General features: G+C 33.2%; 1 protein-coding gene across 20 annotated transcripts in view; it reads left to right on the top strand.

The window, feature by feature from the left end:
- LOC139148365 (piezo-type mechanosensitive ion channel component 2-like) overlaps positions 1-12,501 on the top strand; it is a 103,345-nt gene extending 90,844 nt beyond the window's left edge. For all 20 annotated transcript variants that reach the window (XM_070719779.1, XM_070719772.1, XM_070719774.1 and 17 more), the window contains 6 exons: positions 6,957-7,049; positions 7,904-8,076; positions 8,533-8,658; positions 9,156-9,235; positions 9,849-10,026; positions 10,489-12,501. The gene's annotated coding sequence lies outside the window, so the exon portion shown is untranslated. The remainder of the gene's footprint in view (positions 1-6,956; positions 7,050-7,903; positions 8,077-8,532; positions 8,659-9,155; positions 9,236-9,848; positions 10,027-10,488) is intronic.
- The last annotated feature ends 1,040 nt before the right edge of the window (positions 12,502-13,541 follow it).

Raw genomic sequence — 13,541 nt, 5'->3', positions numbered from 1 at the left:
CCAAAATTATGAAAAACGTACAGAAAAGTTAACAGAAATTGGTAAAATATTGCATAAAATTTTGGTCAAAAAAGTACACTGCAGTCAAAGGTTTAAACAAGCTATTTCAGTGATTTCAAAGTCTGACACTAGTTATTTGGCTCAGGAATCATTTTGGAGGTATAATGTTTCATATAGGCACTTCACTAATTTGCATAATTCCAATATGGCGGCCAGCATTCCTACAAAAGATATTTTCGGTCATATACCACGTATTAAACCAGCTATTTCAGTGATTTCAAAGTTTAAAGTATATTTGTTTGGCATAGACAAAAGATTTTCAAGATTCAATGATTTGCATAGGTACTCCCTAATTTGCATAAATCAAATAGGGTGGCCAACATACCTACAAAGGACATTTTCTGTCACATACCACGTATTAACCCTTTGAGCGCCTGTCTATTTTTGTCAACTTTATAAAATGTACTACAGTCATTTTTCTACTATTTGCCAAAATTTTGATAGAAAAACTGTAGCTGATGAAAATGATATCCATTTTGTCCAAAATTATGAAAAAAACGTACAGAAAAATTCACGGAAATTGGTAAAAATATTGCATTAAAATTTTGATGTAAAAATTACAGCAGTCAAAGGGTTAAACAAGCTGTTATTATGATTTCAAAGTTAAAAGTGTATTGCGTTTGCATGTAAAAACGATTTTTGGCTTGCAATGATTTGCGTTTGAACTTTGTTAATTTGCATGCATCAAATAGGGCGGCCAATATACCTACAAAAGACATTTTCTGTCATACATCACATATTAAACAATCTATTTCAGCCGTTTTTTAAGTTTAAATATATTTCTTGAGCATAAAGTATCACCTTTAGCGGTTCAATGTTTTTAAAAGACACTTTGATAACATTCACAAATTAAATATGGCTACCAAATTAATACCCAAGTAGCTTCTAATATAAATAGGGTTCTAGTAGAGTTTTTAGTAATAGGAGTATCATGAAAAAAACTGTTAAGAAGGTACTGCACCCAACAAAGCGTATTGTCCTCCAAACGAAAATTGCAAATATTCATCCAATTTTGATTAATTTGTTAACCCAAGATTAAAAATTGGTCAGGTCTACCTTTTAGCTTGGCAAGCAGTCGTAAGTTGCATGATATAGAAGTGTTAATGTATACAAATGTATTCACCCGATTTCCTGCTTCCCTTTTATCCCAATTTCAAGATTTCCAAAGCATTTAACTCCAGTCTGGCTGGTCAAACTTTCTGAAATTTTCACATCATGTTCTTTAAATGCTATATAACAAAACAACTATTTTGTTTTGCCATAAAATTCTTACATTTTGAATAAGAGGCATTTTTATTTTGCTAATCATGATTTTAAGCACTTTTTTGAATGTCAGTCTTTCAACCCATGCCATATTAGAATGAGGATAGATAATGAAAAATAAAATTGCCGCTTTTTTTCTACATATACTCTTGTTTCAAGTGAAGTATTACATTTTACAAAGTAGTTTCTATAGGTTTCCTTGTCATCTTAGACAAGAAATATTCCTTTGAAAAAAGTGTGTTGGCAAAGTGCAGCTCCATCTGATGTCCTTGAACAATTATTTTTAAAATGTGGAATATATACTGTAAATTTACTTACAATAACGACCAATTTAAGAATAAAAGTTTATTTTACTTGGTTTCTATGATACCTGAATTTGTTAACATGCTCCATTAATATATTGTATTTTGAAAAGAGTGTTAAAGTGAATTTGGTAAAACTACAAAATTATCTGACATCCAAACGGATTAAAATACGTATATGTATATGAGCTTTTTCTATTGAGACGTAAGAGAGTCATGCAATTTTAATTATTAGCGCCGCTGTCAGCGACGCGGAGGTTATCAATTAGGTTGATTTTCCGTCGTCGACCGTCGTCGTCCGTCGTCGTCGTCCGTCGTCGTCGTCCGTCAACAATTGCCTTTTCCTCTAAAACTGCAAGTCAAATGGCTTTGAAATTTTATATGCAGTTCACTTGGGGTGACCTCACTTCAGTTTGTTCAAATCATGGTGAAATTTGCATATTTGTATTTTTGGGGTATTTTTTGCTGTTTTTGGTAAAAAAATCTTCTTCTCTGAAACCGCTTGTCTGATTGCTTTGAAATTTGAAACACAGTTTACTTAGGGTGACTTCAGTCAGATTTGTTCAAATCGTGGTGAAATTTGCATATTTGTATTTTTAAGGCAATTTTTGTCATTTTTGGTAAAAAAATCTTTAAAAATCTTCTTCTTCAAAACTAGCAGTCAGATAGCTTGATATTTGGTACATATGTCCCTAGGGATGATCTATTTCAGATTTATTCAAATTGTGGTGAAATTTGCATATTTGTATTTTTAAGGCAATTTTTGCCATTTTTGGTCAAAAAATGTATTTCTCAAAAAGCACTGGTCTGATAGTTTTGAAATGTGGTAAACAAGTTTCTATAGATGAACTAAGTAATATATATGAATTTCTGATGAAATCTGTAATTTTGTATTTTTGGGGCAATTTTTGCCATTTTTGGTCAAAAAATGTGTATTTCCAAAATACTCATCTGATAGCTTTGAAATTTGGTATACAGGTTTCTATAGATGAACTAAATGATCTTTATTGAAATTATGATGAAATCTGCAATTTTGTATTTTTGGGGCAATTTTTTCCATTTTTGGTCAAAAAATGTGTATTTCCAAAACTACTCATCTGATAGCTTTGAAATTTGGTATACAGGTTCCTACAGATCACCTTAATGATATTTATTGAAATTATGATGAAATCTGCAATTTTGTAATTTTGGGTCAATTTTTGCCATTTTTGGTAAAAAAAAGTGTTTCCCAAAAAGTACTGGTCTGATAGCTTTGAATTTCTGATGAAATCTTTAATTTTGTATTTTTAGGGCAATTTTTGCCATTTTTGGTCGAAAAATGTGTATTTCCAAAACTACTCATTTGATAGCTTTGAAATTTGGTATACAGGTTTCTATAGATGAACTAAATGATATTTATTAAATAATGATGAAATCTGCAATTATAAATTTTGGGGCAATTTTTCCCATTTTTGGTCAAAAATGTGTTTCTCAAAAAGTACTGGTCTAACAGCTTTGAAATTTGGTATACAGGTTTCTATAGATGAACTAAATTTGATCTTTTGAAATGATGATGAAATCTGCAATTTTTATTTTGGGGGGCAATTGTTGCCATTTTTGGTCAGAAAATTTCATTCTCAAAAAACTACTCATCAGATAGCTTTGGTTGACATGTTCTTAGGGATGATCCGATGTGACATATTCAAAGTATGATGACATTGTGTATTTTTGCAGCTTATTTTAGCCACTTTTTTCTGGCCATTGCATTGAGCTATCAAAGATTTCCACCTTCTTCATCAACATGTGTCAAAAATAGTTATTCTCTACATAAACACAGCGGAGCTATATCGGCCGCTAGGTCGCTTGTTTTGTGATTTTTCTATATATGACAACCGTTAATGATTTTTAGTCATCTAATAATAATCTCTCTCTCTCTCTCTCTCTCTGAATATAACATTAGATTCATCTGAGTACGGCATTATTTGTGATTTTTATAGATGTTTTATAGTCTATAGTGTCAAAACATGTAATTTTTAATGTTTACTGTTTTAAAAAAGTCGTGTGCAAAATCCTTAGTTTTTAATTTAGACTGAGCCCCCTTCTTATGGACGAGTGCATCTTTGTACATCCCCCAAGATGATAGGCAAGAATTCATCACATATAACAGCAAAATACAATAAAAATAAACACAACAAAAATAATAATAATAATGCAGAAACAAAAAATAGTGTGATCAAAAATAACAAATGACACAATACAGACAAATTAAAACTTAGCGCTGTTGCCAAACAATGTCAGACTCTTAAAAACTTGATCAACACGCAAACTCACAAAAATTGAAAACTGCATGCTTAGCGAAGGTTTAACATTAATTCAAACAACTCATCAGCCCAACAGAATCCAACTGTTACACGATACAAACATGTACATCTGGAAAAATGACACTTGGAAAAACGACTCCTGGTGTACTTGTTTGTATTGTGTAATAGTTGGATTCTGTGTTTGGATTAATTATAAGCCTTTGCTAAAGCATGCAGTATCCAGTTTTTGTGAGTTTGCGTGTCCTTAAAGTTTTTATGAATTTGACATTGTTTGCAATAGTGCTACGTTTTAATTTGTGCGTATTGTGGCATTTTTTCATGGTCATGTCATTTTTCTGTTTTTTAGCTTTGTTTTGTTTATTGTATCTTTGCTGTTAAATGTAATGAATTCTTGCCTATCATCAAGGGGGGTCTTATAAAGATGCACCCATCCATAAGAAAGGGCTTCAATCTAAATTAAAAACTTAAGATGTTGAACACGTCTTTTTTAACAGTAAACATTACAGATTACATTTTTTGACACTGTACAGTGATAAACACCCATACAAATTACAAAAATGCCGTACACAGATGAACCCAATGTTATGTTCAGAAAGAGAATATATTATTTAGAAGACTAACAATCATTAACAGTCGTCATATATAGAAAAATCAAAATTTCAAAATAAATGTCCAAGGACAACAGTTTCTTCTCGATAGATTCCTAGTGCTAAAACCTATATCAAACCCTTATTTATATTAGAAGCTATTACGAAATTGACATTAATATGGCAGCCATATTTAATTTATGCAAATTATCAAAGGGCCTTTGAGAAAATTGAACCACTGAAAGTGTTTCTTCATGTACAAGAAAAATATTAAAACTTTAAAATCACTGATATAGCTTGTTTAATGTGTGGTATATGACCGACAATGACCTTTGTAGGAATGTTGTCCACCATTTTGGATTTATGCAAATTAACAAAGTGCCAATGCAAATCATTGCATCTCGAAAATCGTTTGTTCATGCTATAGAAATATACTTTTAACTTTGGAATCACTGAAATTGCTTGTTTAATACACGGTATATGACCAAAAATGTATTTTGTAGGAATGTTGGCCGCCATATTGGAATTATGCAAATTAGTGAAGTGCCTATATGAAATATTATACCTCCAAAATGATTCCCCGAGCCAAATAACTAGTGTCAGACTTTGAAATCACTGAAATAGCTTGTTTAACATGTGATATATGGCCAATTATGTTATTTTGTCCGATGGTTGGCCGCCATATTTGATTTATGCAAATTAGGCATATTTCCCCAAGGTGGATTCGAGTAAACTTTTAATATGTTGTTCTGGGTACCTCTCTAAAATGCATTCTGAAGAAAAAAATTCTGTTGCAATTTGTGGTGGGTCTAACCCTATTTTGACTGGACTATATGAAGACTTTTGAGTTAGACACAGCCTATTAGCTCAAAAGTTAGTGAGGCAAGGATTCTCAGAAAGTAGATTAGTGAAATCATTTAAGAAGTTCTACGGTAGATACGGAGATGTTGTATCCAAATATGACCTGTCTGTTTCTCAAATGATGAGTGACAGCATACCAAATTTTGACTCACAAAAGTAATTTGGTGAATTCACCAAATAACAATGAATTTGTCGCTTTTGGTCAATCTTGACGGGTGCGGCTAGCTGGCAGGGTACGCTTACCCATTCCGAACACCTGGTACCACCACTATTTCGTGGTTCAAGATGGCCCCATTGCCTTTGTCATCATCTATATGTTCCTTGGACCTGGTAAATTTCATAGTTTACCTTGAATGATAACGATTATTGGACCTGATTTGATGTCTATTACTGTTAAAACCTGTTACAACATAGAATTTTTATTTCAATTTCCTGAAACATCTGTGTATCATTTTGCGTTTGTTCAAGAATACCGCTATGTAATGAAGTACTGTGCTCGTCTGATTTTAAGCCCCTAGTCCACCAACACAAAACTGCTGTTATACCAGGGGGAGGGGCTTTTACTAGAGCAAGCAATGTTATCTGCCATACATGCTTAATTTATGCTAATTTATGCATGGTTATTGAACATCACTCGAACTTTCAATCACTTTCAAAATATCCACTACATACAAAGAAATTGTAAAGGACAAAAACACTACTGACAAGATTTATATTCTGACGCTCTCATGACCTGGTATACCGCAGCCACAAGTATTTTATATCACTGTTTCATATTAAACTGATGACACAATCCCTGGATACAGAAGTGACAATTTGGTGAAATTTCTACTTGAATGATATCTTGGAATAAAAAGTAAACGTTGAACAAAGATAGCATGTACCGGTATGCTATCCATCAACAGCATACCAATTGTCTGTACTGTGAACTGGCATGTATTGCCTGCACGTAAAAGCAACTCAACATTCCATTATCAAACAGTCTGTGTCTTGTTAAAACAACATGGCAGTGAAAATTGTAATAGTCACTGGTAAAAATCTGCACAGTTGAAAGGATAATTGCTTCAAACAAATAAAATTGCAGATTTAGAGGATGAAAACCAACATCATGGATGTGAACTAAAATTAAACAGTGGTGAATGTGACTTTGGAATGGGACTATTCTATTTAAGTAACAGGGACATAGAATCATAAAGGTACTAGAAGTATGTGCCATTTTCTCAACAATTCTGTCACGGAAACTTGAATGTCCCATTGTTTTAACATCTTTTAATAGTTTCTTTGATCTGAAAAGTAATTTTACCAGCTGTAACAACCCATTATTCTCTCCAAACCTTTCTATATTTAAGTTAATCTAAGGTAAGTGCTTTTACACGGATGTACAGCATTTTCAAAAGTCCTATGAATGCAATGGAGAGGCTTATACACAAGCAGGGATTTACACTCACACAAGTACAGTAGTTAAACATTACTTTATCATACACAAGAGATAACAATACACTTCATACAAATGTAAGGTTACCATTTACCGTACATTGAGCACTTAAGAATATTTCCACTGAAAAATCCTTTTCTATTTCCAGTATTTGTATGAGATGAGTGCCCAACAAGGAGATCTGAATCAAATCACCCCACGACAATATGATCAAGAATTTGGAAAGTTCAGCAGTAGTCTGGTAAGTGATATTTTCTCATGTGGACTTTGAATTACCGTGCAACTTATTGGCCACCCATGTAAGCCAACACGTTTCTATGCGTGTCAGTATGTTTGAGTGACATACCTAAGGCATAAATTTTGACTATATATCCATGGTCTGTACATCTGTCTATTTATGAGTATTCCTCAAAAATTATATTGTGATGGTGACTTCTTTCTATGCTGTTAAACCAAAAAGACAGAATTTTCCCTTTGTCAAAGGGCCCAATCTATATGACATCACAGGCCCCTCCTATAGTGTACTCTCTTATCCTCCAATGTAGTTTCTTCTTCTACTAGGAAAGTTTTACTCATACTCTAGCAATTAAGGTAGAATTTGCCAAGGGAACAGATTTTTTAAACCCAAATTCTTACACTACCTTACTGATTTGCATTCTGATTCATATTAAAACTTGTGAACTTAATGTGAATAACAGCTATGCACTGTCTTGTTATTGTGAAATTCAGAAAACAGTTTAACACCATTGAGTTGACATATTGTATAGCAGCCATTTGGAATTTCAAATATTGGTAAACTTTTGGCAATATTCAACTCAAATACCTACATTTATCGTGTGACCATTGATTCTTTTTATTCTTGATGAAACTTTAAAGGAAATGGTTCAAGTTTTTTCAAAGGAGAGTTTGAGCAAAATTTCTCTGTCAAGGCATGTTACCGTAAACTTCTTTGGTAGTCTTCGTATAGCAATGACACACATTATTGAGTTCAACACTATATGAAAATTAAAACTGTGTTTCAACATCACAATATTTTCCCACAACCCAGACTGTACTCACAGTATAAAATCATCAAATAATATTTCCATTTTCCAGTCAATCCAGTCATTCTTGAAGAGCTATGAATATGAAGATATCTATGTAGCTCAGTTAGATGGTGCTTCAACTTCCATATGGACAATAAGTCCACCAAGTCGTCAAGACCTTATCAATGTACTCAATGATACAGATGCTACTCCAATTCTCAAATTTTTCTTGAGTTTTACAAGGTATGCTTAACTTTCAGACTATATTGATATCCAAATTGTTTTCTCACAGTTCATGATCAGGAACAGTAAACCATTTGTAATGATGTCAAAAATAATTAATGCCGCATCAATATTTTCTTTTTCAATACTGCTGTTCTGCAATCCCATTGTAAATAATAAAAATCAATTGCCTTCTTTTTGAGTTTAAGTGGTTTTTAGTTTAAGTGGTTTTTAACTTGTTTGAAGTAAAGGAGAACACTTATCAAATGTATTTTTGTCCTTATTGAAAATTGCAAACTGTTGCAAGCTACAACTTTACACGACAGTATTCCAAAGTTTGTCAACTAGTCACAGTCTTTAGTGATGCATGATCATTTTGTAAGTGTAAAAACTATTCTTCAGCAATACCTCAGTGACTACGACACTCAAACTTTGATAAAAAACTGAATGTGTTGTGTGATGTTTAATTTTATGCAGGATTCCAACAAATACACTGGTTCAGGAAACAGTTAGGTACACCTCTGACTATCCGTTAGATGAAAGCAAAGAGAAAATTCGGAATGAATTGATTGCCATGCTGCAAAATAACATAACCAACCCAGTGTAAGTACAATAGATATCATTACATGGGGTTCTGTAAGCCATGCTGTTGCAATCAGGGAACCCTGGTTTTCCAACGGACAGTACAAATCAAACCATATGCATAAACATACTTCAATAGAATTGTATGCACTCCTTTGCACATATTTACTCACATGTATTTGTTTTTATTGCTATAACTTATTTACATGACGTCTTCAGTGACCATTTACCATAGAGCACTGCAGTAGTCAAAGTGCAACATTTTATTGCAGGGTAGGGTTATAGTGCATGCAGTTGTACACATTCTGATTTGTCATTATGAATAATGAGCTATACGCTGATAAGTGAAGCATTTTGAATTAATCAACAGTGTGGGTAGACCAGTCTTTGAACTTGTTATCCATAAGATTGCAAACAGTCATACAGCCATGTGAATAGACAACTTGCATGTCACTTCTCTGTTTCAATCATCTCAATGTCAGTTATTTACTGTCAATCCACTGTTCATCTCCCTACAGTGCAATTGCTCACTTTTTCCCAAGATATGTTCTGGTCCCTGCATCAGGCTCAGTCCGACCAGCATCTATGCTCATACCAAGTAAGTTGCAAAGATTCTGCCAAACAAGATTTCTTTCAATGTTGTCCTCACACCGTCATTGATTCTTTGCCTGTCATATGCCATTCATAACAATTTCTGTAGGTGAGCAAGTATCCATTCATCCTTTCTGTGATTTCGTTTCCAAATATACTGTTAGCAAAGGGTGCTAATCAAATTTTATTAGACATTTTTGTGAAGTTTGAGTTGTGTAGCATAATGTCATATCTTGGAACATCATTACTTCTGTAAAAATGATTTCATCAATAATGACCAAAAGATCAGTAGAATTGAACATCTTATATTTATTCATGTTGCAGTTGTTGTTTTAACCAGTAACTATTATTCACTAATAGTTGCCTCTTTATCTGATGGCATTTTTGAACTCTTTGAGTCAAGATATGAATTAACGTCATTGTGCCAGTCCTTACTTTGACATACAGTGAGTAATGTGGTGCATCAAAGAGAACTTTTTTAAGTCAGTGGTGTGTCACTTTAGATTAGAGGTCACCCTAAGTGGGTCATCATTTTCTGTGAAAAAATACATTTTGCAGTGCTGTGAAGTTAAAAGTGATGTGTAAGTTGTGTTAAACTAGATGCACATTTCTCTGAACAGCTGAACAGAATTACAGCAGTCTGTCACTTCAAGTATCTTACCAAGCAATAGAACCCAGCATTGAATGGTGGAAAGTCAATGAAATATTTCCTGAAGAAGAACCTAATGATTACTTAACAATCGTTGCACTAAATGACAGAGTTAGCACTGATGCCTTGTCCTTCTTGACAAGTTATGGGTAAGTTGTTACATGCTTTTTTCCATTTTTTCGTAATTTAATGTTACACATGAAAATTGCAGGCAGATTACATGTACCGTAAAATTCCCAATTGAAGCCGCGGCTTGTATTAGAAACATTTGATGTCTGTACCCTTGAAATATACAGTTGTCATCCTACAAGGATGGCAAGACCTGTTGTCCATTGTCAAAGACAATCATGGTTTTTGTCCAGATAGTGAATTCATTAGTCCACTGCATTGTTTGGTCAAGAGCATTACCCAGCTAAATTTAGCACTGATTCCCACGGCACAGCATGTTACAGGGGTTACCTTCGGTGTATCAGTACAATCATATCAGGGGATAATTGAAATGGTACTGGATATGCCAAATCATTTACCTATCTTCTCAAACACTGATATGGTATCAATAGGATGCAGCAGACAAGAATGTTTCAACTCAAAATATAATTTGTTCCTTGCAGAATCATTGGTCTGTATGTGTCACTGGTGTTGGTTGTAGGAAGATTTGTGAGAATGTTTGTCAGTGGTATCTCCTACAAAATCATGTTTGAGGAACTTCCCAATCCAGACCGTATTCTCCGTCTCTGTTTGGATATATTCATGGTGCGAGAGAGCAATGAGTTCATCTTGGAAGAGGAGCTTACAGCCAAACTCATTTATCTGTACAGGTCACCAGAAACTCTCATACAAGTCACAAAAATCAAATATCAATAAGGTCATCAAACTTACATGCACAGCCCAAAAATGTTACATAAACTGAAAAGTAAAAGATTACATACATGTAGTTAGCAATTGCATCTTCAGTACAAGCATACAAAGCACAATGTATTAAATGTCTGCTATCGAAACATGTATGTTAGTATAAATTTTAAAAAGTTACTTTGTATCTCAATCTGTTGTTACATATTTACTTTGTGAAGTACAGTTAAAAAAACGATTCAATACCCATGCTGAAATGATATTGATGAGTGCAACATTCGATACAGTTCAGTCAATATTTCACAACTCCATGGGTATTTCTTCACTTTTAATGCATTTCTTGATAAAATCATGCTTTAAAATTTCAATCCTGAAGCACTTATACTCAATTTTTCATAAGTAGATGAAATTTATCAAGGGATAATGTAAAATATTTTGCAAATATTTCTGTAGAAAGCTACAGCCAAGTATTTTTTTATTTCTTTATTTATCCCAGTGAATGTTTTTAATGTTTCAAGGGGTTAAAGTCTTTATGGAATATGTAAATATGTCTTTCTCAGGGGTAATAATTCTTCCCAGTATGGTAGTTCATGTTCATCGTTCTCATGAAAATTACTTCGTTCAGTGTTTCAATATTTGGTCTTTTACAAATTAGATACGATTGATGCTTCACATACATGCCATCTTTCTGATTTTTCTGACCTGTAAGATATATGTTGATGAATGACCATGAAATTCCCAAAATCTGAAGATTTCATTGAATGTGTCAGCATTTTAGAGATGGAAATTGGTTGCGATGAAGATACCATTGACTTTAAGCAGTTTTTCAGTGTGTTACATGCATTAGATACCTTACACAACACAACAGCATTGCTATTCTTAATTTAATGGCACAAAATGGTGCTTCAAGTTTGCAGACTATCAAATGTGTTTGTGTATGCTTGTTTATTACAACAAATCCTTTAATAGTGATAATTTTTGACTTACATGATAATCAGATTTACACAAAATATTTCAAGTTGTCATAGAGTGGATTTCATGATAATGATATTTTGAAAGACTAGTCTACTTTGATAGTAGAAGAAACTTTATTTCTTTCTCAACCTAGAAGTAAAACAAAGTTTATTGTTTCTACTTCAACAAGTTACATGTCATCTCAAGTTATATGTCAGTCTTGTACTGAGCAGTACACTTTATTTAAAGGTTATAAACATAAAAACTTATCTTCAAATTTTCAACTCTGGCAAGGCTAATTTCAAATGTATCACTTGGTGCCAAATGAATTCTGGAAAGTTTATGTGCCATTTCTTGCTTCATGTTAAACAGAAGTAACGCCACTCATAGCTTTGTTCCAGCTGTTTTATTTCAAATATTCAACATTTTTTGTTTTCCTTGTAAGAACTATGATTCCTCCAAATGAGCTTTATTTTAAAGACTTTGCGTGCAATGAATATTTTTGAACCTTCAAATTGATGTCTTTAGGATCACTTTCCATGGTTACTCACTTTCTCTTCTGTCTGGAATTCACTATTAGATCTTATTAGATCTTATTCTCACTGTAGATATTCTTTTGAAGCAAATTTAAGCAATTCAAACCTTTAAATTCTTGATATTGTTTTCCTTATAGCAATGCTCCACAAACACTTTCTTCAAACTTCTCTATTCCCAGCACAGAGTATAACTCCAGTGAACATAGCTTTTCATATTTGTGTATTCATTGTACTTTTTGACAATAAAGTCAACAAGACACAACCAGTGCTTAACTGATATTTGAAGTCTTCATAGTTTCTGTGTAATTTCTTTCACAAAAAACTGGCATTCTTATCTCACATTTTTAGTCCCAATGTGCTGAAGGCATATGTCTTCGTCAGTCTGCATGTTTTTCAGTCTGTCTATATGACTGCCAGTCCATCTATGGGCCTATTTGTTGGCCATATAATTCAAAACTTTTTCCTCCAAATTTATGTAGAAGACTTTGAGAATTATGTAGTTGATGCGGTCTTATGGATGTGGCATCCATAAATTTACACAATGCTGCTTTTTCATATATTTTACAAAATTCAGCTAATAACAGTTGTTACTTTGATACTTTGGACACATTTTTTAGAGTCAGTATATTTCACATTTTAATTTAGCATAAAATTTGAATTATTTGTATTTTTCAGAATTTTTTCGCCATTTTTTGTCCAAAGTCTCCTCTCTTTGAATCACTTATCCAGATCCAATGGGTCCTTTTTTAGAGGGGAGGGAGGGTGGGGGGTGGGAGAAGATGATGTTCTTTGGAATGACCTTATAATCATACTTCCAAATGACGATGAAATTTGGATATGTGGAAAATTTTATCATCTTTGCCAAAAATATATGTTAAAACTGCAAATTTAAATGCGTTCAAAAACTTTTAGATAAATCTTACAAAGTACATGTGGGAATTTTGGATTTTTTAAGGTTCTGGATCATTTTCAGTGGCGTGGCAATTTTTCAGCTGGTAAGAGGTGATTATTCCTAGTTCATCACCCATAAGAGTTTTAAAAAATCCTAAAAGAAATCCAAATTTCTTCAGTTCATTATGCTGTCAGTCAGCCCAATACTTGGCACAGAATCTTAAAACTCAGAGGAAATGGCATTTTTTTCTACATTGATTCCTGCCTGCAGTAACTGTTGTAGCTCTGAACCATCACAGATGTCTAGAGTCCCATCTTTCTATTTTCACCAACATTATATGAAGTATAGTTTATTCTGTATCACTTGAACTCAAGAACGGGTAGTTCCAGAATAACTGACTCACTGTCAGAGGATAGTGAGTTTGAGATTCTAG

The sequence above is a fragment of the Ptychodera flava genome, chromosome 13 (assembly GCF_041260155.1).
Source record: "Ptychodera flava strain L36383 chromosome 13, AS_Pfla_20210202, whole genome shotgun sequence".
NCBI lineage: Eukaryota > Metazoa > Hemichordata > Enteropneusta > Ptychoderidae > Ptychodera > Ptychodera flava.
Note: the sequence above shows the minus strand (reverse complement) of the source record. Positions and strands in the feature narration are given on the sequence as shown.